Source organism: Myotis brandtii, unplaced genomic scaffold, assembly GCF_000412655.1.
Source record: "Myotis brandtii unplaced genomic scaffold, ASM41265v1 scaffold26, whole genome shotgun sequence".
NCBI lineage: Eukaryota > Metazoa > Chordata > Mammalia > Chiroptera > Vespertilionidae > Myotis > Myotis brandtii.
In genome coordinates this window covers 2,949,030-2,972,257 of record NW_005359880.1, presented here as the reverse complement: position 1 = coordinate 2,972,257, position 23,228 = coordinate 2,949,030, and the positions used below count along the sequence as shown (strand labels likewise).

Here is a 23,228-nt window from a genome sequence, read left to right as displayed (position 1 = left end):
GAGAAAAATGCAGTGACAGTGAGAGTAGAAGGCAGTGGGCAGTGAAGAGTGCAGGCTCTGGAACCACATTGTCTGGCTTCACAATCTCACTCTGCAATTATAAACCGACTTATAAACCGTGTGACCTTAGGCTACTGACTTAACCTCTGTGCCTCAGTTTGCTCACCTGTTTAATGGGGTAATAAAAGCACCTACCCATATGGTTACTAAGTGGGTTAAAGAAGCACACTAAGCACTTGGAACACAGCTCCATCAGTAGCGGTAGTACATAATTATCGATTGAATTGAGTGAATACTATTACTGCGGAGAAGTTGTCTGTAAGCCAGCCAGGGGAGTTGACAAAAGCTTCCCAGCGAGGGAGACTTTTGAACTGAAATTTGAAGATAGGCTAATATTGTCAGGAAAGGACAGGTTTGATAGAAAGAACAGAATCTGCAAAGCCTAAGAGGAGTGAGAGTGTGGGGTGTTTATGGTCCTGTGAATAGGTCTGTGTGGATACAGGACAGGGTGCCTGGGAAGAGTGCCCCCGAAGGGAGCAGGCCTGAGATCACTGGGGCTTTGAAACTGGGCTAAGGAACTTGGACTTGATCCTAAAACCTAGAGGAAGCACTGAGGGACGTTCAACAGGTTCGGCGCTCAGCATGCAAGACTGGGCAGCAGCATCTCTCAATGGCCTCGGCCTGTGGCCTGTTGATTCTAAGTGTCACTGACCAACCTCCTTCCCTATGATTTGGATAGGGCCGTGGTCGGCAAACTGCGGCTCGTGAGCCACATGCGGCTCTTTGGCCCCTTGAGTGTGGCTCTTCCTAAGCCTTAGGAGTACCCTAATTAAGTTAATAACAATGTACCTACCTATATAGTTTAAGTTTAAAAAATTTGGCTCTCAAAAGAAATTTCAATCGTTGTACTGTTGATATTTGGCTCTGTTGACTAATGAGTTTGCCAACCACTGGGATAGGGAGTTCCCATATGTGGACCTGATATTTCTCACCAGATGTGATTTCTTTGGGACCACAGATTAATAAAGTGGAAAGGATGTGTTTTCTTGATTCCTTTCTACCTTATCCTTCCTCTCTTACTCCCTACCCCTGCTAAGACAGATACGGGGATGGCTGTCTTACCCCTTTGAGAATCGGATGAAAGTGATAGATCCTTCTCTTGGAAAAATCATGAAGACAAGATTTTCCAGAGCCTTCACATTTCCCTTCCCCTGCACCCCACCTTGGTCATCCAAATAGCCTCTCAGACCCAGTGCCACCTTTTGACCCCAGGCCTGCTTGTGGTTTTTGTGTTCTTACCCCAAATTGTTAACTTGCTAGCACATCCACTCTTCCGTCTGCCATCACTGCTATTATCTGACTGCTATTATCATGAGAGCAGCCTTGGATCACTTGGGGGTTATAATTAAAACTGAAAGCAATTATCTTATATTGAGCCGTTCAAATTTAATTGCGAGTATAGTGGCTGAGGACATGGCCCTAGGGGGAGATGGGGTGGGGCGGCGGTGCGGGGCAGGCTGTGTGGATTAGAATCCCAGCTCTGTCACGGTCTTATAACCTTGAGTAAGTTACTCAATCTCCCTGTGCCTCAGTTTCCTCATTACAAAATGGGAATGCTATCATATGCTTCCCTCATGAAGTTATTGTGAGGATTAATGTAGGTGACATAGGAACATGCCAAGAACAGTTCCTGGCACAGAGTAAGTGCTATATAAGTATTATTGCATTATTATTTCTACTGAAATGACATCATGAATGGGATGATGTGGATTACTAGGAGCAGGAAAATAGATGAGTAAAATCTCCATATGCATTTGACTCAGTTTGGAGCCTTGCCAGTACCTGATGGCCAGGAATAGATTCTCTACGTCTGTACTGTCTGGTGGGGTAGTCACCGGCCCCGTGACTGTTGAGTACTGGAAGTGTGACTAGCCTGAGTTGAGGTGTACTGGGTCGTGAAGATTTAGCATGAAAAAAACAAAGTAAAATGTCTCATGAATAATTTTTATACTGGTTACGATGAAATAATATTTTTAATAAATTAGGTTAAATGAAATGTACTATTAAAATTAATTTTGTCGGTTTCTTTTGCTTGCTTCTTGTGGCTACTAGAAAATATAAAGTTATATACGTGGCTTGTTTTATATTTCTACTGAGCAGCATTGCCTTAGGCCAGGGGTGGGCAAACTTTTTGACTCGAGGGCCACAATGGGTTCTTAAACTGGACCGGAGGGCCGGAACAAAAGCATGGATGGAGTGTTTGTGTGAACTAATATAAATTCAAAGTAAACATCATTACATAAAAGGGTACGGTCTTTTTTTTTTTTTTTAGTTTTATTCATTTCAAACGGGCCGGATCTGGCCCGCGGGCCGTAGTTTGCCCACGGCTGCCTTAGGCTCACCATGATCACGAAAACAACATTTTGTGGTTGCGATAAGGTGGCCACTATTGGAAAGCCTTGTACATGCCTCCCATTGCCATTCAAGTTCTATTGGACCGGCCATTTTTTAAATTAGTTCCTTCGAGGAGCCATGGCTTGGTCCTAGCAGAAGGGGATTGAGGGTTGAAGGCAAGAGCAATAACAAGGGAGGCTTCTGCTGACTTGGAGGGGTTTGGGATGAAAACACTACCATTTATAGTTATACTGGGCTCAGCCTTTCAGCACTCCCTGAAGTGGATGAGAGATTGCTTTCTCTTCAGGAAGTTGAAATATGTCGGCGAAAAACTCCCCCTATTCCATCAGGAGCCAGAAAAGGCTTTGCTCATCTTTAAACTAAAAGAATAACCACTCAACATTATGTCAGTCACTTGGGACCGAAAGCACACCCTTTCCAAATGTGATTTACTTAGGGAGTGTTTTGTTTAATTCTGTTTCAGATTCACTCCTCCACTTGAAACCTGAAAACGGTGGGCCACACACAGTCTGACTGGTAAGTTCTCTTTCACTTTTAAAACAAAGTGACTGTTTGACATTATTTTTGAAATGACATTCACACTTCTAAATTAGATGCATCTCTACCAGTACTATGATTAGATGTCTATTTATTCACACTATTTTTTCTCTCCCTGAAATGATTTAAGAAGTTTTCATGCCTTAAAAAGAAAAAAATCAGTCCATTTTTCTTTTGCTAGGATCATGGTCAGGGAACAGATCTGGGATTATGTGCCAAATACTATTAAAATAAAAAAAATTTTTTTTCTTTTGTAATGGAACTATTTCCAGGCCCCTGTTGATGGTCTGCTTGTTTCAAGCAGTATCCACAACAACAGTGTCACTTCAGCCAAGGAATGCAGACAGTCCCTTGCAGTGTGTTGTAATGAAAATTGGCTCACAGTTATAACATATTAGCTTTCTTATTGCTCTATTTTTTCTCTCATCTCTCTTTGAACCTGAATGTGATTGTTGTGAGAGAAGAGTTCTGGGGTAGAAAACTGCCTTTAGATCTAGGAAAGTAATATACTTTATAAGTGAAAAAGCTTTGGGGGCTTTCATGTGATATCACTCCCTGATATTGTGGCAATACTGATATTTGCAGTGTGTAGCAGATAGCTTTTGCCGCATAACATACCATTCCCAAATTCACAGCCAAAAATTTGAGCTGAAATTTACTGATGCAAAATGACAATCACTTCTTCATCCCACAATTCTGCGGATTGGTGATTTGGGCTGGGCTCAGCTGTGTGATTCTTTTGGTTTCAGGTGGGACTTACTTATATGTCTGTCCATGACCAGAATTGAATCCGAGGACCCTTCAGTCCACCAGCCGATGCTCTATCCACTGAGCCAAACCGGCTAGGGCCCAAGGAGCATTCAAAATTGGCTCAGTTCAGATTTCTTGCCTGAATCAACTTAGCCAGAAGTAGGTAGTAGACAATAAGCAATACCTGTTGGCCATGCCTTGTTCATGTGTTCCTTGAGAGAAGGTGAATACCACTAGAATCACAGGGAATGGGGTCCCCTATGTAAAAAGGTGGATTTATTATTATTTTTTTTTTACCAGAAGAAGGAAGAAAAGATAAAATTTCTAGGTACCAGAGTCTACTGATTTAGAAATTCTTAATTTGGGGTCCACTAACCTTGAAAGGTTTAAACTTAGATTCAGCATCAATTACATTGACGACCCATTGCAGATTCGGTGTCATGATCAGACTAGCCACAGCGAGCATTCGGAGAGGATGAGGATAAATGGCTCCATTGCGGGTAGATAGCTTTCGACCCGAGGACCTCAGGACCCATAGGAGTGGGTATTAACCTGGAGACAATGAATGGTCTTCAGTGGATCTATAATCCGTGGAAGGAATCAACGAATGGGCTTCTATAATTATTATTATTTACTTTTTTACTGGAGAAAAGGATCATGCTTCTGTCATTTCTCATAGGATTCCATGGTCCCTTGCTGCTTAAGAGCCATGGCTTCAGACTTATTTGAATTGTTTTAGATTTGGCTGGTGTAATTTTATGTGTTCATTTCTTGTCCTGGCTCCACTAGTGAAGTTTAGCGTCCATGATAAACATAGCTCCTTATGGAGCGGAGACAGTGATGTCAGTGGCTGAGTATGTTGCATTAAATTACATGTTGAGGTTTTTAGGCATATATGTCAACTCTTCAGAGTTGTAGTTGCCATGTACCTAATGCTTACTTTGGTGCCAGGCTCGGTGCTAAGTGCTTTACATGCATTATGGAACTATATACTTAACACACATGACTATAATTCTGCGAATCTCGGGTCTGTGTATAGTACCACCTGCTGGAACCAACTCCTTCCAGCTGTCTCCCTGGAAACACCGGATACAGACTCTAAGTTTCTCTTTTTCTTTATGTCTGCTGTTGTGGGTCCACCTGTCTCCACCTTCACACCTCCAGATGATAGAGTCATAGAATCTCAGAGTTGGGAGTGACCACTAAGATCACAAAATGCAGTGGTTTTTGGACTCTGCCCTTTGGTTTTCTAGCTCAAGGACTCCTGAGAAAGAGGAGCAGGACCCAAGTCCCTGTCCTGCTTCGGTCACAACTATCTGCTGAAATCCACTCACCTGGGACGATAAAAGAGTTCAGGGTTAGAGGTCAGACATGAGGCCGAGTCCAGGCTACTGCTTTACTTATCTTCCTGTGTGACTCTGGGAAAACTGCCTAACCTCTCTGAAGGGGAAATTTACAAATCCCCTTCATTTGAAAAGGGGATAATAATACCAGCCTCATGGAGTTGTTAGGGGGACTGAATGATGTAAGAAGCTCTGTAAAGATCTTGACCTGTGCCTCGCACATAGTCAGTGCTTAGTGAAGGTTAGCTGTCACTAGCACATGGCACAGTGTGACTTGTGGCACATAACTAAGACGCAGCTTTATTCTCGTCTCCCACTGTTCCTCTAAAGTTTATTCAATGGGCTGTGTTTTCCCCCGATTCCTGATAAAAACTTGGTCAGGCCTATGACTTTTCTGGTTACTCTTAGGTAATGAAAAGTCCTCAGGCCACTTTAAGTGACACACACACACACACTCACTTTGGAACCTGGAAATGCTCACTGTACTCTAGGGACAGTCAGTATTCGTTCCAAGAGGAGACTTTCCTCCATCTTACCAGTGAGGTCCCCCTCCTCCAGCTGCCCACCCACCGCCCCAGGCCTCCCCAGGTGCTGCAGACGGGCAGAGAGACAAAGTTCTTACCTGACTGCTCCCGTCCCGCCTTGCACTGGGTTCTCTGAGCCTGGCTAATAGGGAAGGGACTCTGCTCTCTTGGCTGCTTCTGTGGCTTTCTCAAGGACCCCACTGGAACTTTCCGTCCGGGATCTCCCAGGACTCAGGCAGTGCCTCTCCTTCTGCAGCTGCTACGTCTGCCAGCAGCTTCTGGCTTCCATTCAGATGTTCTCTTTGGGGGCCTCTCACTCTCAGGCTGAAGCCCTCTTGGGTAGAACCTGTTTTTAAAGACCCCCAGGCTGGTCTTCCTGGTGCCCAGAGTTCATATTCCTTTAACCTCCCTCCCCTCCCCCCCCCACCCCCGGCCGCATGAGGAGAGGGGACAAGCAGTTACTCTGTCCTCTCTCGCCTTTGACTAGGCCACTTTGCCCCCTCCCACTTGGTTTCTCAGGCAGGTGTCACATACCAGTCCCCACACTCTAGGTCAGTGATGGCGAACCTATGACACGCGTGTCAGAGGTGACACGCGAACTCATTTTTTTGGTTGATTTTTCTTTGTTAAATGGCATTTAAATATATAAAATAAATATCAAAAATATAAGTCTTTGTTTTACTATGGTTGCAAATATCAAAAAATTTCTATATGTGACACGGCACCAGAGTTAAGTTAGGGTTTTTCAAAATGCTGACACGCCGAGCTCAAAAGGTTCGCCATTGTTGCTCTAGGAGGCACATACCAAGCCCTCCAGATGTTGTTGCCTTTGAAACCCTCTCTCCAGACTTGAGCAGAAAGGCTGGCCCCCTCCACCCACCCACCTTCGGGAGGCCAGAATCTGAGCATTTCTGAGGAATCTGCCTCAAAATGCCCCATCACTTTCCACTGTCCTGAGCCCATTTATGTTCTCCTTCTGGGTCTTTCTGCCAGCGAGGCCAACTGCTTTAAGATTTACACATAATGGCCTGGCCCCTTGCTCTGGAATTTCCCATCTGTTGAATCTTGATGCCGCAGTGGAAACGTCCACTTTAGGCTCTTGTTATAGTCACTGTAATTCCCCAGTGCAAGGCACTCCTCTTCAGCCCCCGTGCAAACTGTCCTTCATCCTGCGCTTGAAGCCTGTCCAGGCGGGGCACTCCCTCCTGAGCATCCCATTCGATATCCGGATAACTTGCAATTGTTGGAAAGGTGTTGCTGCTGTGAAGCTAGGCCTGGCTCCCGGTAACACCCCCATGAATGGGGCCTGAGGAAATCTGCCTGGGTGGGAGAGATTCAGAGAGGCAGCCAGGCTTTCACTGACACCCTGGTCTCCAAAACCACAGAGAGGCCTTGGGCCTCGTCTCTGGGTGGGTTTTCTCCACCGTCACACCGAAGTGCACTTGACAATAACCCCAAGAGGAAGCTGGTATTTGGAAACACTGTGCTCAGTGGCCATTTTTCATGCTCATGACATAGTGTCTCTTGATCTGAGAGTTTATTTCCGGTGCTTCATGGGGGGCATGTTAATCAGGGCTCCATCCAGAGTTTATGAACTCTGCAAAGTCAAGCCTTGTAGCATGTGCCCCTCTGACCTCCAAAGACACCCCGGCTGGCTCGGTTGGTTGGAGCGTCATCCCATACACCCAAAAGATTGTGGGTTTGATTCCTGGTCAGGGCACATACCTAGGTTGCAGGTTCGATCCCTGGTCAGGGTGCTTATGGGAGGCAACTGATCGATGTTTCTCTCTCACATTGATGTTTCTCTCTCTCTCTCTCAAATCAATAAACATATCCTCAGGTGAGGATTTAAAAATATATATGTGTTTTTGGGTTGTTGTTTTTTAAAAAGGGAAGCAGTGCAGCCACTCCCATCGGTTGGTCAGCAAGTGTTTATTGAGCATCTGCTATGTGCTTGGGGCAGGGTGAGAGGGAGCAGAACCGAAGGGAGATTCCGGGCCACCGACCACCTGCATGGCTCCCCAGCTCCTCAGCTGAGCCTCAGGACCTCACGCTGGCATTGTGTGGACAAGGGAAACCTCTCACCAACACACTCCTCCACCCGCAGGGCCAGCGGCAGAGCAGTGCCAGCATGGAGCTTAGGCTTCAGGGCCTTGCGGTGCCAAGGACCCCTCCGGAGCCCTGTAGCTAATGTGATAGTCCTAACGTCTGCATTCGTTTTCTAAAGCATTACATAAGGCTCAGGACCCACAAACACTGCATCTGTCCCTGGGCCAGGGAGAATTGTCACCCTCTTTGGGTCTTCCCCTCAGCTCTGTTTCACCATCACCAAGACACTAAATCTCCAGTTGCCTTCTCCCTCGGGAGCAGGCTTTGCCCATGTGTGTCCTCTTCTGCAGCTGAACCTGAGTTCCCCTGGGAGCTCCTAACCCTTATGTAAGTGAGGGGGGGGGGGCGCATTGAGGAATTGCCGGCTGGGGTCCTTCCTGGCCACCAGACACCCTCCACGGAGTGGAAAGGTCCCACCATCCCTGCAGGAAGGCAGGGGAGGTGTTCTCAGACCTCCAGACTTTGTGGTTGATCCGAGGGAGCCCCTGCAGAGGAGCGGGTAGGAGGGAGCCAGGCCTGCCTGCACGAGGGCGGTATCAGCTGTCCAATAGAGGCCCAGAGAAAACTTCTCCAAAGAAAGAAAAATGAAGAGGCGTATCTTGAAGCAATGTCAGTTTTGGCAAAACCGTAATCCTGATCTCAAGCTGTAGGAGAATGGGCCAGCCAGTCTAGAACTGTGCTGATGAAGTGTTCTGCTCACTCTTGGCCCTTAATCATGGCCCTTCCCTCTCATTCCACAAAAGGCCTGGAGTGCTTTTCTAATCAGCCAGGATTCAGTGTATTGAGAAGGAGTGGGAGGAGGGAAAGGCCTTTTTATATGCAAGCGTCTTTCTAACACTACCTGAAAATCCAAGTTTGAAAATAAGTTCCCTTTTCAGCGAAATGCTGGCCAACTTCGCCCCCTGGAGGAGAAATGGAGAATTGTTTAAAATGAGCCCCATAGGGCAAGTATGTCAAACTCAAAGGCTAACATGGGCCAAATAAACAAGGTTTAAGTTTAAGTGGGCCACAAAAAAACAAAAGCTTCAATTTTCATAGAAACGTAGCTTTATTTCAATAGAGACATGACCCGAATATGTAGCTTGTATTGTGTTTTCTATAATAAGTGCTTTCATATTGAAAATCTGTCTTTTGTTCACCAAGTTGTCGTTCATTTGTGTCCCTGGATGAATGTTTGTCACCCTCATTGTTTCCGATCTCCCAAGTGGAGGGACAATCCTGGCATTTATATTAGTGATGCTCATAATAGTGTTTTGTTGTGTTGTTTTTTTTTTTTACCTTTCTCTGCTTGGCAACCCTGAGCTGCACTACAGAAAATAGCATGTTAAGAGGGTGTTACATCAGATTAATTGCCTATTTGGGGCTCTTTTTCCTCAAAAGAAGGATGTGGAAAGAAAAGAGTGTACAAACACCTTCTGAGTTATTGTGATTTCTTTTTCAATATTTGGCAGAGATGTCTAATGCTTATTGGTCATATTTTTATATATTTGTGTCTAATTTGTCATTTCATGTAATTTTTATGTAAGAAAAAACTTTTGACAGTTCTATCTGTTTGCTTTTTTCCCTGGTGCGTAGAAATAAACTGTCCTAAGCACTAAACAGGCATTATTAAGGGGGAGGGGTGCATACATTTCCCGCAGGATTCCTTTCTGGGAGAGTTCTCTGGTATCTGGCATCCTGACTCACTCTGACAAAGCCCAGAATGGGCCGGGGGACCAGGCATTCCTGCTGATCCGGTCTCAGTCCATGGCACAGGCTGGTTCCTCTTCTTTCCGAATATCCACCCTCCTTGCCCGTGGCTGCAGCCACCACCCCTGTTATTTGGAGGACAAAACACACGTGGACCTCCCCCTCTTCTGGGGCATCTGTCCCCTTTCCTGTTGAAAGTGGCCATGAATCTAATGGGAGACGGGCTGGTTCATTAATGATTCCTTGATGTTCAGGTAATTGCAAGGCTGAGCAACACAGAATGGTTTGTGAGTTCCCTCTAATTTCAGAGCATTTGCAAGCTTTGGTTACTATTCACAAATTGCAACACGCTGGAGTTCAGACTGCTGACTGGACAGACAGGGAGGAGAAGGGCGGGCTTTAGAAATGTTGTTGAGATAGGGCAGGATAGGGGTTTATATTTTTAGCAAAGGGCGATGTGCTGTAGACATTTTGATGGAATTTCGTGGTAAACACTGTGAGATGGAACTGGAGAGGTTCCGTGATTTCTCCCCTGCTCCCCAGCTGCAGCCACCTCTGTCCTGTTTCACAAAGTACCAGGCTCTCGTCTGTGTCCACCTGGAGCGCTCCCTCCAGTGACTTGTCACCGGAATATTTCATAGCCATTAGCACCAACTGCATTGTGTTGTTTATTTCTTTACATGAGAGCTTGGTGTCAGCATCCAGAAAAACACTGGTGCAAAGCAGATTCTCAGTGGATATTTGCTGAATGAATGAAAGTCCGAACACAGGAACGAATATATGCGGTGTCGTGGGAGGGACCATGACCTTCATAACCATGCTTTAAACTGGGGTGGGGAACCTTTTTTCTTCCAAGGGCCACTTGGATATTTATAACATTATTCGGGGGCCATACAAAATTATAAACTTAAAAATTAGCCTTCTATATTTGGTCAAACTTAAAAATTTTTTTAATTATATATATTTTTTACTTCAGAGAAGAAGGGAGAAGGAGAGAGAGATAGAAATATCAATGATGAGAGAATCATTGATCAGCTGCCTCCTGCATGCCTCCTACTGGGGATTGAGCATGTGCCCTGACCGGGAACTGAACTGTGACCTCCTGGTTTATAAGGCGATGCTCAACCACTGAGCCACGCCAGCTGGGCTTTGGTCAAACATTTAATTAACTCACCCTAATGCCTTGGCAGGGCCAGTCCAAAGGATTGCATGGGCCTTATACAGCTCTTGGGCTGGACATTCCCACCTCTGCTTTAAGATGAAGTTGACTAATACAGCAATGCAATATTATTTTTTGTCTTTCTGAGTCAAAATATATCTTACAACATGCCAGTATGCAAGTCCAGTTAGCCTGAGGTGGAGTAGACACATCAGTGTGGGAGAACAAATAGACAGGAGCGTTTTTGTTTTTGTTTTTTTGGTAATCTTCATGGAGAACATTTTCCCATTGATTTTTAGAGATAGTAGAAGGAAGGGGGAGAGACAAAGAGAGAGAGAAACATCGATGTGAGAGAGACACATGCATATCAGTTGGTTGTCTCCCACAAGTACCTGGACCAGGGCCAGGGATGGAGCCTGCAACCAAGGTACATGCCCTTGGCCGGAATCAAACCTGCAACCCTTTAATCCAAGGGCCGCTGCTCTGTCCACTGAGCCAAACTGGCTAGGGCTGGACAGAAGCTTTTTTAAAAAAAAGTTATTTAGCCCTAGCCGGTTTGGCTCAGTGGATACAGCATCGGCCTGCAGATCAAAGGGTCCTGGGTTCAATTCCAGTCAAGGGCACGTACCTTGGTTGCAGGCTCCTCCCTGGCCCGGGCCCTGGTTAGGGCTCATGCAGGAGCCAACCAATCGGTGTGTTTCTCTCACATTGATGTTTCTCTCTGACTTTCCCTCTCCCATTCTCGCTAAAAATCAATGGAAAAATATCCTCAGATGAGGATTAACAATAACAAAAAAAGTTATTTATCAACAGCCTTAAAATATTAATTTCTAATGCCACAAATAAATCATTAATGTAGAAATTAATAAAAGCCAATAGATAGTTGGTAGGAAGAGAGAGAAAGCTTCATTTTGGAATTATAGCAAAATGATAAAACGGCCCAAGATTTTACATTAAGGGAATGTTCATGTAAAATAATCTTACTACAATCGTTAAAAACCATGCATATTCACTTTTGTGGATCCAAAGTGAATAACCTGAACCTGATCAGGAAGAAACAGCTGACAAACCCAAATTGAGGGGCAGGCCACAAAAATAATTGATCTTTACTCTTTAAAAAATCAATGTCATGAAACAAAGAAAGACTCAAGAACCGTCCCGATGAAAGGAAACTAAAGAGATGATAGGACAATGAAATGCAGTGTAGAACTTTGGGTTTTCTTTTGCTGTAAAGGACGTTCTGCAAGCAGTAGGAGGTGCTTCCTGTGGCTCTGGAGCTGAAATTCCTTGCTTTACTTGCCAATTCTTTGGATAGTTGCTGAAATTTGAATAAGGTTGTTGATTAGATAATAGTAATGTGTTGATTGTAGTGTGGTTGTGTAAGGAACTCCTTATTTATAGAAAATACATTGAAGTATTTAGGGATAAAGCAACGTTCTCTCGTTCTCTCTCTCTCTCTCTCTTTCTCTCCCTCCCCCTCCCTCCCTCCCTCCCTCCTGCAGGTAGCACACAAGATATAAAATGTTGGCATTTCAGGAATCCCAATCTGGGTGAAGGGTATCAGAGAATTCTTTGTATTATTCCTGTAACTTCTCTCAAAAGTCTGAGATTATGTAAAACATGGCGCTTATGAAGAGTGTGTAATCACATAGAGAAGGAGAAGAATATAAAATGGTATAATAGTGTGTGATTTCAGTGACTTTAAAAAAATTCATGGACAAAAAGAGTAGGTACAATATGATGCTTTTAAATTGATATTAATATGTGTGTTTTTTATAGATAGAAGTGTGTGTGTAAATACTTAGTATGTTCTATAAAAAGATGGACCTTTTTAGGGCACGATCAAACAGGACTTTAGTCTCACTTCTAATGTTTCACTATTCACAAAGAGCAGGTATTTATATTATTAGTCTAATGTTCTAATTAAAAATTATTAAATATTAAACAAAAATAAAACGAACAAAAACTCATGGACAAAAGATTAGAAGGAAATATAGCAACATGTTAACTTTTATCTCTTATCTGAGTTAATATATTTTACGCATTTTCTCTAAATAACATATTTCTTGAAAAATTAGGAGGAAAACAATCTAAATGAAGATGCAGCTTTCTCTCAAAGAAGATCTGAGTGAAATTGCTCTTTGTGTCTTTACATTCATGGACCTCATTCTGTTAAAAGGATATGTGCATACACACAACACACACATACATACACATGCACATACACACATACACATGCACACATGCACATGCATACACACATACTAGATATACATATACACACATGCACATATACACACACATACAAACTTTTTTAAACATTTGCTTTCTTTAATGGTATTTTGAGGGAAATCCTATATTGGGCAGGAGTTTAAACCAGGTGACCTTGTAAGCTGAAATTCCTTGCTTTACTTGCCAGTTCTTTGGAAGTCGGCACCTTGCAGTCCGTACACGGTTCTGGGTACTGAATACATAAGGATGGAGGAGCCACCCGCTCCATTTTCTAAGACGTTCCTTGTGCACAGATAAGTGTGATGACCATCCTTGCTAGGTACTAGGAGAGTGTAGATGTTCCTATGGAGACTGGCTCGACTGGGTGGCCAGGGTGACAGTCAGGCAAGGCGAGCATTGATCTCTAGACCTAGAAAGCCAAGTGAAATCTGGCCAGTCAGAGAAGGGTAGCAGAGCATGCTGGGCTGAGTGTTCCAATGTATCTGGCAGATGTTCTCACTGTGGCCCACGCAGTATCATCCTGGAGACCTGTCTTGGAGGCCAGTCTGCACAAGACATGGGGGGCTGCAGGGCCTGCTTTCCCAGGTGGAGAGGGCGTTGGGTACGTGGTCTTGCCGCGAGCAGTAGGAGGTGCTTCTGTGGCTCTGGAGCAAGGCCTCCAGCCCTGAACTCAATCCTCCGTTTGCAGAATCACTTGGGGAGTTTGCCTGAAGGCCCACACCATGGAAAGGGATGTTGCCTGGGTATCCCCAGGGAGGACAGAATGAAGAGTGATGTCCTCAGTGGAACTGCTGGAACGTGCTTTATTCACTTGGAATAAAAAATAAAACCAAAGGGTTGGATTTGGCACTGGGCCTTGCAGGCTCTGTCGCTGTGTCTGGAGTCCCAACATTACCCCAAAGCAGTGTTGCTGTTAAGAAATGTGCTCCCTCTTTTCCTGGACAGTAACTCATCTTTTTCCATCATTTGCCTGGGCCCATCCTCCATTCAGGTCAGGAGAGCCCCAGGACACCAATGTATAAGTATTTGTAACCCACCACATAGCTAAGTAAGCAGACATAAAATGGTGGTTAGGAATCCTGCAGCTGGGTTCCAGTTGAAAGTGTCTCCATTTACCTTGGGACCTTTTTCTTTTTTTGTTTTAACCATTTTAGAGCTTGATATTTTACTCAGGTATTATTTCTATTTTGAAGATATCACATAGGTTGTTAGGAGGATTGCAGGAGCTGATATAAATTCAGGGCATGGTGCATAGTGAGCGTTCGCTAACTCCCAGTTAATAATTATTGAAGACCAGCACAGTGTATGAGGGAAGAGCACCGGGCTCTTGGTCAGGAGACCTGGCTTCTAGTTCCAGCTCTGCCTCCAAATCCTTGAAGTAAAGAGAAGCTGAGCTGGGAAGAGGTCTGAGAAATCTCTCAGCATCTAATCCATCCACCTCCTTCTCAGAAACTCAGAAAAGTATGAATTTATTACTTACAGCTTAAATGTTTTCCAACTCATTTCTCGGGCTGGAGTAATAACCGCATCCCCATCCTATGATTGTTGCAAGGATGAGAAGCCAGTGTCCCTCAAACTCTTGGCACAGTAAGTATCTGGCAGCAGAGTGCGTCCTTAATTCGTATTAAGTAGTGTTGTTATTGTGGACTCCCTGTAATTATCTCCATCACCCATTTGACGGTGAAGAGAGAGACCTGCTCTCCTTGCTTATCATTATGTCCCCGCCACCCGGCACAGTGACTGGATCGCAAGAGGTGCGCAGTCAGTGTTTTTTGAACGGCTGGAGGAAGTGTCTTGCTGAGGGTAGTATTTACTTCAAGTCCTAACCCAAGTCCTAACTCTGAGGTCCAGGTTTTCCACACTGTTGCCCGTCAGCTTCCTTCTCTCTCTGACTTTAGGGAACTTGCTTCATTTCCCTGGGCTTCAGTTTCTTTACTTTGAACGTGATCCATCAGGTGCCTTCCTGTTCTGAGCAGTGTGTGCTTTGGCCCACCAGCTTTTTGAGAAGACACATGTGTGTGCTTTGCTGGCCACTAGGTGGCAGAGTTGGCCAAATATCAGAGAAAGCAAAATAAAAAATAAAAAAGGGGGGGGTGTTGCATAGCATTGAAGGAACAGCCCCACAGAGAGTATAGTGGGAGTGGCGTTATTCTTGGAAACTCGTTGCACTTGGAGTTCACCGTGTGTGTGGGGGGGGGGGGGGCGCGGAGGGGAGGCAGCGCTCCCAGGATTTGTGTGCATGTTCTTTGGAGCCAAGTGTGGGGTTAGATCCCATAGCGCTAGGACCTTGAACACCTTGGAACTTCCCAGGGGCCTTGTTACAGTGATGTCAGGCATTAGTGATGTGAGGCATTGAACATGCTCAGCACTTGGCCAGGATGGAGGAAGAGCTCTCTAAGGTTAGCAGCTATGAGAGCTGCTTCTGGTATAAAATAAAATACCATGTTTTTCTTCCCTGCCAAGTCAAGTGGACTTGCTCCCTGTTTCATACAGCCAGAATGCAAGTATTGCCGAAGTGAGCACTACGTAAAGCTAGAATTTTAAATAGCCCCTTAAATGGCAGGATGGATGACATTTCAGTAGCAGGTTGGAGGGAAGCCTGGACTACTTGGAGGGACAGCAGAACTCTTGGGAGAGTCACTGTGGAGTTTTATGAGCCCAAAGCAGGGTGTTTTGTGCATAACTGGGTGGCAGGGGGTGATGAGAGCATAGTCACAAAATGGCCTTTGCTGAAATTGTTTAAAGAAAGAATTTCTTTGTTGCACGAACCATCATTCAGATCAGAGTGTCTTATTTTAAAGTAATTTGAGGAGAATCTAGGAATAAAAATAATTAGCATTTATTGCATATTTACTGTGTGTAACTTATGCTAAACATACACATGCATTATTCTATGTAATCCTCACAATAACCCTATGAGGTAGGTTTGATTGTTATGCCCATTTTATAGATGAGGAAATTGAGGTACAGAAAGATTACTAGTATAATAACAGCCAACAAATACTGCCTGCTTACTAAAAGTCAGGCATCATTTGGTCTAAGATGTTTAAGTATCATTCTCACAATCACCCTATAAGGTAGATACTATTATTATTTTCATTTTACAGATGAGGAAACTGAGCCACAGAGAAGTTATGTAGCTTTGTTAAGGTCACACGGGGACTGATTAGAATAGTCGGAACACTCACTCTGGCCCACTTGATTTCAAAGTTCCTTTTTTTTTTTTCACCACTGTACTATGCTGCCTCCCACAATACTCTGTATGTATACACTAGGTAAATATAAAAGTTTATTGAATTGAGTAGTTCTCACACTATAAGCAATATGGAGAAGAATCTGTAAGGAAGAACAATACAGGCCTTCATAGTCCTGCACTGGCCTGGCCTTCGTTAATGTTACGGGATACATATGCTGCTCCCCATGCTAACGTTTTGTTGCAACAAGATATTCTTCCATTGGAACAGTCAGAAAAAGGCTGTCACCGTGGCAGATATTTTGAAGAAATACTTCCACGGGGAGGAGCCAGCTAATTTTATTTGTTTCACATTTTTCTGGCAGACATGTCTTGGGTTTGTTTGTTCTGGGATAGTGGTGTCCGGCCCCATCTCTTATCCTCTAAAAGCCAGGCCCGGAGGGTTGCCAGGGTGTCTGTCCAGCCAGCCCTCAGTGTTGTGCCATCAGTGTGTGCTCTGACACGCACAGGGCACACCCCAAGCCTCAGGTGAGCACGCTCCCCAGCCCTAGGCCAGGCCGATGCCAGGGGACGTGTAGAGCTGAGGGCACCTGCTACCCCGTAAGCGAGCTGGTCGTCGCTACCAAACAATCATTTTTAGTCGTCATGGTGCCGACATGGTGTGAGGAAGGAAGGAAGGGCCCGGGCCACATTAATCATTCTGCAGGTGTAATAATTCAGCCCCAGGGGTTGGTTCCTTGTGTTTTCACGTGTCACTGCATTAGGAGACCCAAATGAAGTTAGACACAGACTTTTTCCTCAGACCTGTGTCTGGGACTTGCTTTCGTGACCATCTGTCCCTTGCTGTTCTTTCTCTCCGAGTGCACTGAGCCGCCTTGATCTTCCTCAAGTAGGAAAGGCTCCTACTTGTCATTCCATCTTTAGTCCTATTGCCTGTCACCTTCTGGCCTGCTGGTCCTGTGCTCACTTCCCAGGACGCAGCGGGAGGTGGGTTAGTGTTTGCTCTGTCATTGAGAGAGCTAGTGGGCACCTGAGAGACATAGGAAGAGATGTACACGATAGGCCAGAGGAGATTCTGGCCCGTGGGTTTTTCTCTCTCCCACCTAGAACAGGGCTTCCTACCTGTTTCCTCATAAGAGCACACGTAGAGCCTTGGAACACTCAGACCACAGGGCGGGCGGCGGGTTGGGGGTTGTGTGTGCAGTGCCTGGGGCCTGAGGCTTCAGACAGCCAGTTCCTGCCTGGCCACCTGGGGCTGAGGCACACCTCCACCTCAGCCAGGGGAACTGGTTGAGAAGCTCTGAACCTCAAAGAATCATGAACCTTGAAGTGGAGATTCCCCCTGCAGTTGGTTATCCGGCACCCTTGTCACCAAACCCTTCTGTTGCCCAAAGTTGGAACTTCCGAGTAGGTGTTGATTTTAGAGATTTTAAGATTCAGACTGTTTGTGGGACTTGTGGGGAAAACTGAGGGTTGAGCAGGGTCACAAGGGAAGCAGTGGCAGTGTTGGGACCAGAACTGTCCTTGTGCTCACATAACTGTGGGAAAGGAGTGGATAAGGAAGCAGCACTTCATATCACACACGTGCACGTGTGCACACACATACACACATGCAAACACACACACTCTGGGTTCAACAGACCCATTCTGCTTCTCTTAAAGTATCGGATTTTCATATTTCATTCTAACAACCAAATAGAATTTTTAAAGCACCGCACTGGACCTTGCGGCCTCCCACTCCCCATCCCGAACCCAGAAGGTGGGAGGCTGATGTCCAGAGCGGCTGTCCTTTGAGCTACAGCCGCAGCACCATGAGCTCTTGGGGACCCACGCTCGACCTGTTCTGTCCCGAGAAGCCTCTGGTTCTCCGCAGCGAATGACTGCAGTAGCCTCCCGGCCGGTGCTCCTGGCTCCACGCTGGTCGCTGCCACCCCAGAATGCAGCCTGAGTGGGCTTGTGACAAACAAGCCTGATCGCGCTACAGCTTTTCTTCTTTCTTTTTTAAAATATGTTTTCTGTTGATTTCAGAGATGAAGGGAGAGTGAGAGAGAGAAACATCAATGACGAGAGAGAATCATTGATCGGCTGCCTCCTGCACGCCCCCTGCTGGGGATCAAGCTCACAACCTGGGCATGTGCCCTGACCGGGAATTGAACTGTGACCTCCTGGTATATGAGTCAATGCTCAACTGACTGAGCCACACTAGCCGGGCATCCTTTTTCATCTTTCTTTGTTCCCTTCACCCCGGATTAATTAGCTTCGCCTCTGCATTCAGATACAGCATAGATGTTCCTCTGGGAGGTCTTCCCAACTCACCGACGGCAGCACGGGCCTCCTATTGCTCCCTCCACTTAGTTCTTATAACACCACACTGTTTTGAAATTGTCTGCTTTTCTCCTCCCCTTCCCCCATGCCTAGCCTCCCCAGATGCTAAGCCCCTTGAGGACAGTGGGCCTGTCTTATCTGGTTGTAGCCCCAGGGCCTGGCGCAAGCAGGATGGACGCTCATTGCACACTCACCAGGCACCTGTGCTGCTCGGACTTTAGATTTGGCCTCTTTCTGCAATGTCTTGCTCTGCTTGTTGTTCTGTTGCAAAGCCTTCACATCGTGTCCGTATCAAGGCTCTCGTATAAACAAACAAAACTTAACCACTAGTGATGTCCCAAGACCAAGATATATTTAGCACAATTTGCTGATAATTACTGTTCATCATCATGACCCAAGGACACTATAAAAGTCTTAAGTGCCTTTGACTCATCAGAGGCTAAATTATTCATTTAGCAAACACATTGAGTATCACTCTGTGCAAAGCATGTGGTCGGTACTTTAAGGAGCAGAGAGGAAGGGGGAGGGGGCTACTAAGAGGTAGGCTAGAGCACCTGCCACTGAGGGAAACATTAAAAAAACCTTACATTGCTCAGAGGAGAGCAACCCTCTCGGAGTTTGCTTGTCATGGAGAAGGCCCACAGCACAGTCATTGTTCTAATGGAAGAAATACAGGTGCTATGGGAGCACAGCAGGAAGGCTTCTTGGAGGAAGTGACATAAATTGTGGAAGAAGTCAGGTGTTGTTTTTTTATCAGAAAGTCACTCTGGCTGCAAATGAGGGACTGGCAGGGATTCTGACAGAAGGTAGATCAGCTAGGAAGCTGTTGCAATGTTGCAGTAGTAAGTGGGGAGCTGCTTATAGTCCCAACTAGGGTGGTGGCAAGCACTGCAGGTGGTGGCAAGTCTGTGGGTAAAAATATAGACTCATTTGAGAAATATTGCGGAGGTAGAGGGAGCAGGACTAGGAGGCAAAAAAGGAGGTGCAGTGGGAGAGAGGGGAGGCCAGGGTGACTCCAGAGTGTCTGGCTTGGGCAGCTGCCCAGGCAGGGATGCCACTCCCTGAGCTGGAGACCACAGCAGTAGGTGGAGGCTTGTGGTGGGGACGGGAATGGTGAGTTCAGGTATGGCTGGCGCTCAGTGTGTGGGAGGCGGGTGGGGTCAGAAACGAGCTGGAGAGAGAATCAGGAGCCAGAACACGCAGGGCCTCTGGGCCATGCTGGCGGCTTGGTTACACTTGATCCTCCTAAGAATTTGTGCAGACAATGGTGACGAGAACTGGAGGCCAGAATATGCCCTGAGCTACATTAGAAAGGTCACAACTCTGCAGGCCTGGGCACGGGCTGGGGACTGCAGGGTCCTCGTGGGTGGCAGGAAAGCCAGCTGCACCAAGTGGGCCAGAAGGAAGTGTGAGGTGGCCACAGAGGGATGGGGATTTGCTAGAGTGACCGCTGCCCCTTCACACGGCAGCGTCACGACAAGGAGAGGTGATAACCTGCTTTTAACTTGGCAGAGCCCTCGATACAGTCACACGCAGGGCGCACCGCCTGTGCTGCTGGGCAGGGCTTCTCCCGTCAGCCGGCACAGAGCGAAACCACCCGAGGGACAGGGCTGTTCTGGACGCAGGTTCCTGCTCTCCCTACTTGGGCCGGTGCTCCTTTTACTACCGATCCCATCCAAGAATCTTTATTCACCGCTTTACTGAGAGCTAGGATTATGGCGCTGAGGACAGTATGGGGAGCAGGGAAAGGCAAAAGAAGAGGAAGAAAGAAAATAGCAGTGAAGCGTGAGGGCAGCACCGGAGCATGAGTGATCATGGTGCTTTCGGTGCGCAGGGGGGTGGGGGGGAGGGTTAGGGTTAGGGTTAGATGCCTGCCTGCCTGCCTCAGCTCCAGTTTATCTGAGCCAGCACCTTGCTTGATGAGGTAAACGTCCTCCTGCAGTTGCAATTGTTTTGGATCATGTGTTCATTGTAGAGCGTGAGTTGAAGCCCTGAGAGTATTTTTAAAAAAGGAGGTTTTGTGTGTGTGTGTGTGTGTGTTATGCATTCGATTTATTTACGGAACACCCACTGTGTACTCAGTCGGGTCCCAGGTGCTGGGCGTTTAGAGGTGAGTGAGACATGGGTCTTGCTTTAATGCAGTTAGTAGGGAGGACAGTTGCATGGACTTGCCATTGTAGGACAGTGCGGTCAGTGCACACAGTGAGGACGGTGGTGGCACTGTAGGAGGCCACCAATCCAGCCTGGGAGTCGCCAGGAAGAGAGTGGAAGCTGTGGTTTAATCAGATTTGGGATTTTTGTAGAGACACGGGGACATAAATGAGCGTTTCATGTCTAACAGTGTCTGGCACGTAGCAAACATGGGATGGATGGCAGCTCACATTATTTGTAGCTCAGACTAATGAGGGATTAGCTGAGAATAGAGAGGATGTTGCTGAAATAAAGTAATGATACCTTAGCCAGCTGTCAGTTGCATCGAGGTAGGAATTGACAGTGTACAAAATCAACTAGAACAGGAATAGCTCATTGTCTTCAACATGGGTGCCACCTACAGTGGATTGGAGCCAGGTGTTGAAAGGAAGTGGTCGTTAACTCACGTCTGGGTCCAACAAGAAAGAGCACTGATCCATTAGTGATGTCTGCCGTGGGTGCAGGAGGGGGAAGGGACAGTGTACATCTGCCATCCTAAAATTAGAATCATTCAAATAACTGGGATCTGACCACATAAAACCTGTGATCCCCACCCCTGCACACTTGGCATTTTTCAGACAAACAGCAGTGCCTGTTGGTGTGTGAAATGTTTTAAAGTAAGCAGTCATCCTTTCAAAGGGTCTGTTGAATCCAGGTACATTCAGCCCAGTCTCCCATACCAGCTACCACCAGGCAGCTGCCCTCTTGTCGCTGCTCAGAGCTGGAAGCAGGAATTCTGTTTCTCCCAATGGTAAGGGAGAAAAGGAATATATGTTAGGTTTTCTCTACGAGCTGGTGTAAGGAAAGGGCAGGCAATGAGAATATCCATTGATTCAGGGCTTCCCGTGAGGGGGCCCACCGCATCCTTCAAGGTGGAGCGGAGATGGCAGTTCTTGTGTCTGGGTAGTAATTCTTGCTGAAAGACACTTGTGACACCAGTGCACCGGTACTTGTCACGCTTCACGGTCATTAACCTGACATCTCTGTTGTGCTGCGTTACATGTTGATTTGGGCTAGAAAAGCAGCCGTGAACTCCAAAAGGTGGGGAGAGGCACCTTTGGTACCCGGGTTCAGCATGCTAGGTTGGGGAGAGCTTCCTGTCTGCTTGTTATTTTGGTTTGGCTCTTCTAGAATATCCACAGGATAATCCTTTCTGCCAGTCTTAGAAATACACGAGACATCATGCTTTTCATACTGGAAAATTATATGGATGCATCTTTTCAAGATGCTATGGCACGGGAACAAGAGCTAAGGGATGGCCTTTTAGGTTCCTACGTGTCCAGGGAGCTATTACAAGGAGAAGTACAAAGACAGGCATCTGGGTGCATGTATTTTGTACTAATGGTCCCAAACACGGTAACCCTGACCTTCTGGAAGGCCCCGCCCCGGACAGTGGACAGTGTTCTCACAGAGCTGCCACTCTGCGGGCTCTGACGGAGCCTGGGCCCTGGAGCCCCAGACTGTCCTCACCACACACGGCCTGGCTGGTAGTGTTTGTCCTCCCCGAGCCATGGAAAGCTTTTCTCCACACATGCGGAGTCACTCCCAGAGGCAGACCATTAAATGGTCTCTCTGTGCCCCAGCAAGCAAGTGTCTTACCGACTCTGCCTTATTTTTGAACTATAGCTTTTACTTTTAAAGCGAATGTCATTCATTTATTTAGTGGCTAAAAAAATATTTTAATGGCCCAAAATAAATATATATGCAATATATGTGCACAAAAATACAAATGGCCAGTCCTGGACGTTGTGATTTTTTTTTTCTACATATCTTTTTTTGGAAACAGGTAGAATATAAATGGATATATAGGAGTGTGTAACAAAAGCAGATGCATCTTTTTCAACGATGAGCGAAAAGAATTTCTTAATTTTATTTTGGAAGTATCAAATCATTACCTTCATAAAGTATCATAAAATATGAAAATACATCCAAGAAGAGGGTGGGAAATCTGTGCAAGTCACTGATGTAACTAAACGAAATCATGACATCGAAAGAACATACTCCACACATGCACAGCCAGTCTGATTGTGAATCTGAGAAAATGAAAATGGCTCCATTAGGAGGGTATGTACATATGAATAGAATATTCTGAGAAACGAACAGGCTTGGAAACCTAACCCCCAGTTATAACGCTGTTTCTATGGGAAAATATGCTTTATAAGTACCTTCTTTGAAGCCAACTTTTGAAACCCTGCCGGCTTATAAGTTGGGGGTTCATGGTATAAAGCAATCACCTACTGCTCTGTAAAATTCCCAGCACTAGTCCACCATCAAGCATTTATTAACTGCTGGGTGGATTACGCAGTGATAAGCATAGCAGGGCGAGACCAAAGAAATAAAGGAGCATTTCTGCCCTCAAGAAGCTTGTACCTAGCTGGAGAGAGAAGGCATGCGTGCAAAGCCACCAGAGAGTTTTCATAGTGCTGGGCCTGCAAAGCAATAGTCCTGCAGGCAGCAGTGCAGGAGGCCGTGAGGCCAGTGTGGTTAATCAGGAAAATGTGGGGCTCCACCGGCAAAGCATGTTCCCCATTCATTTGTAATCCCCGCAGGCACACCAAAGGCTCTCTCTCATTCTTCCTGCAGAGCCTGGCACAAGCGTGAAGGGATGGCGGCTGTGAATGTCACGTGATCCTTCAGTGCAGAGCAATTCAAAACCACAAATGGCATGTGGCATTACCTTATTAGGAAAGGTTCGCCTTTTTTCTTCCTTTCTTTCCTCTTTCTTTTCCTTTCTCTTCTCTTCTCTTCTCTTCTCTTTTCTT

The 23,228-nt window shown here is 46.0% G+C and overlaps 1 protein-coding gene across 3 annotated transcripts in view; it reads left to right on the top strand.

The window, feature by feature from the left end:
• The window catches only part of GNG12 (guanine nucleotide binding protein (G protein), gamma 12), a 69,884-nt gene that overhangs the window by 1,475 nt on the left and 45,181 nt on the right, over positions 1 to 23,228 (top strand). The window contains exons 2-3 of one of the 3 annotated variants that reach the window (XM_014541077.1): positions 2,879 to 2,931; positions 23,050 to 23,156. The gene's annotated coding sequence lies outside the window, so the exon portion shown is untranslated. Of the gene's footprint in view, positions 1 to 2,878; positions 2,932 to 14,322; positions 14,346 to 23,049; positions 23,157 to 23,228 lie in introns of those variants that run through there. The other 2 variants (XM_005868052.2, XM_014541078.1) reach the window with 2 other exon arrangements.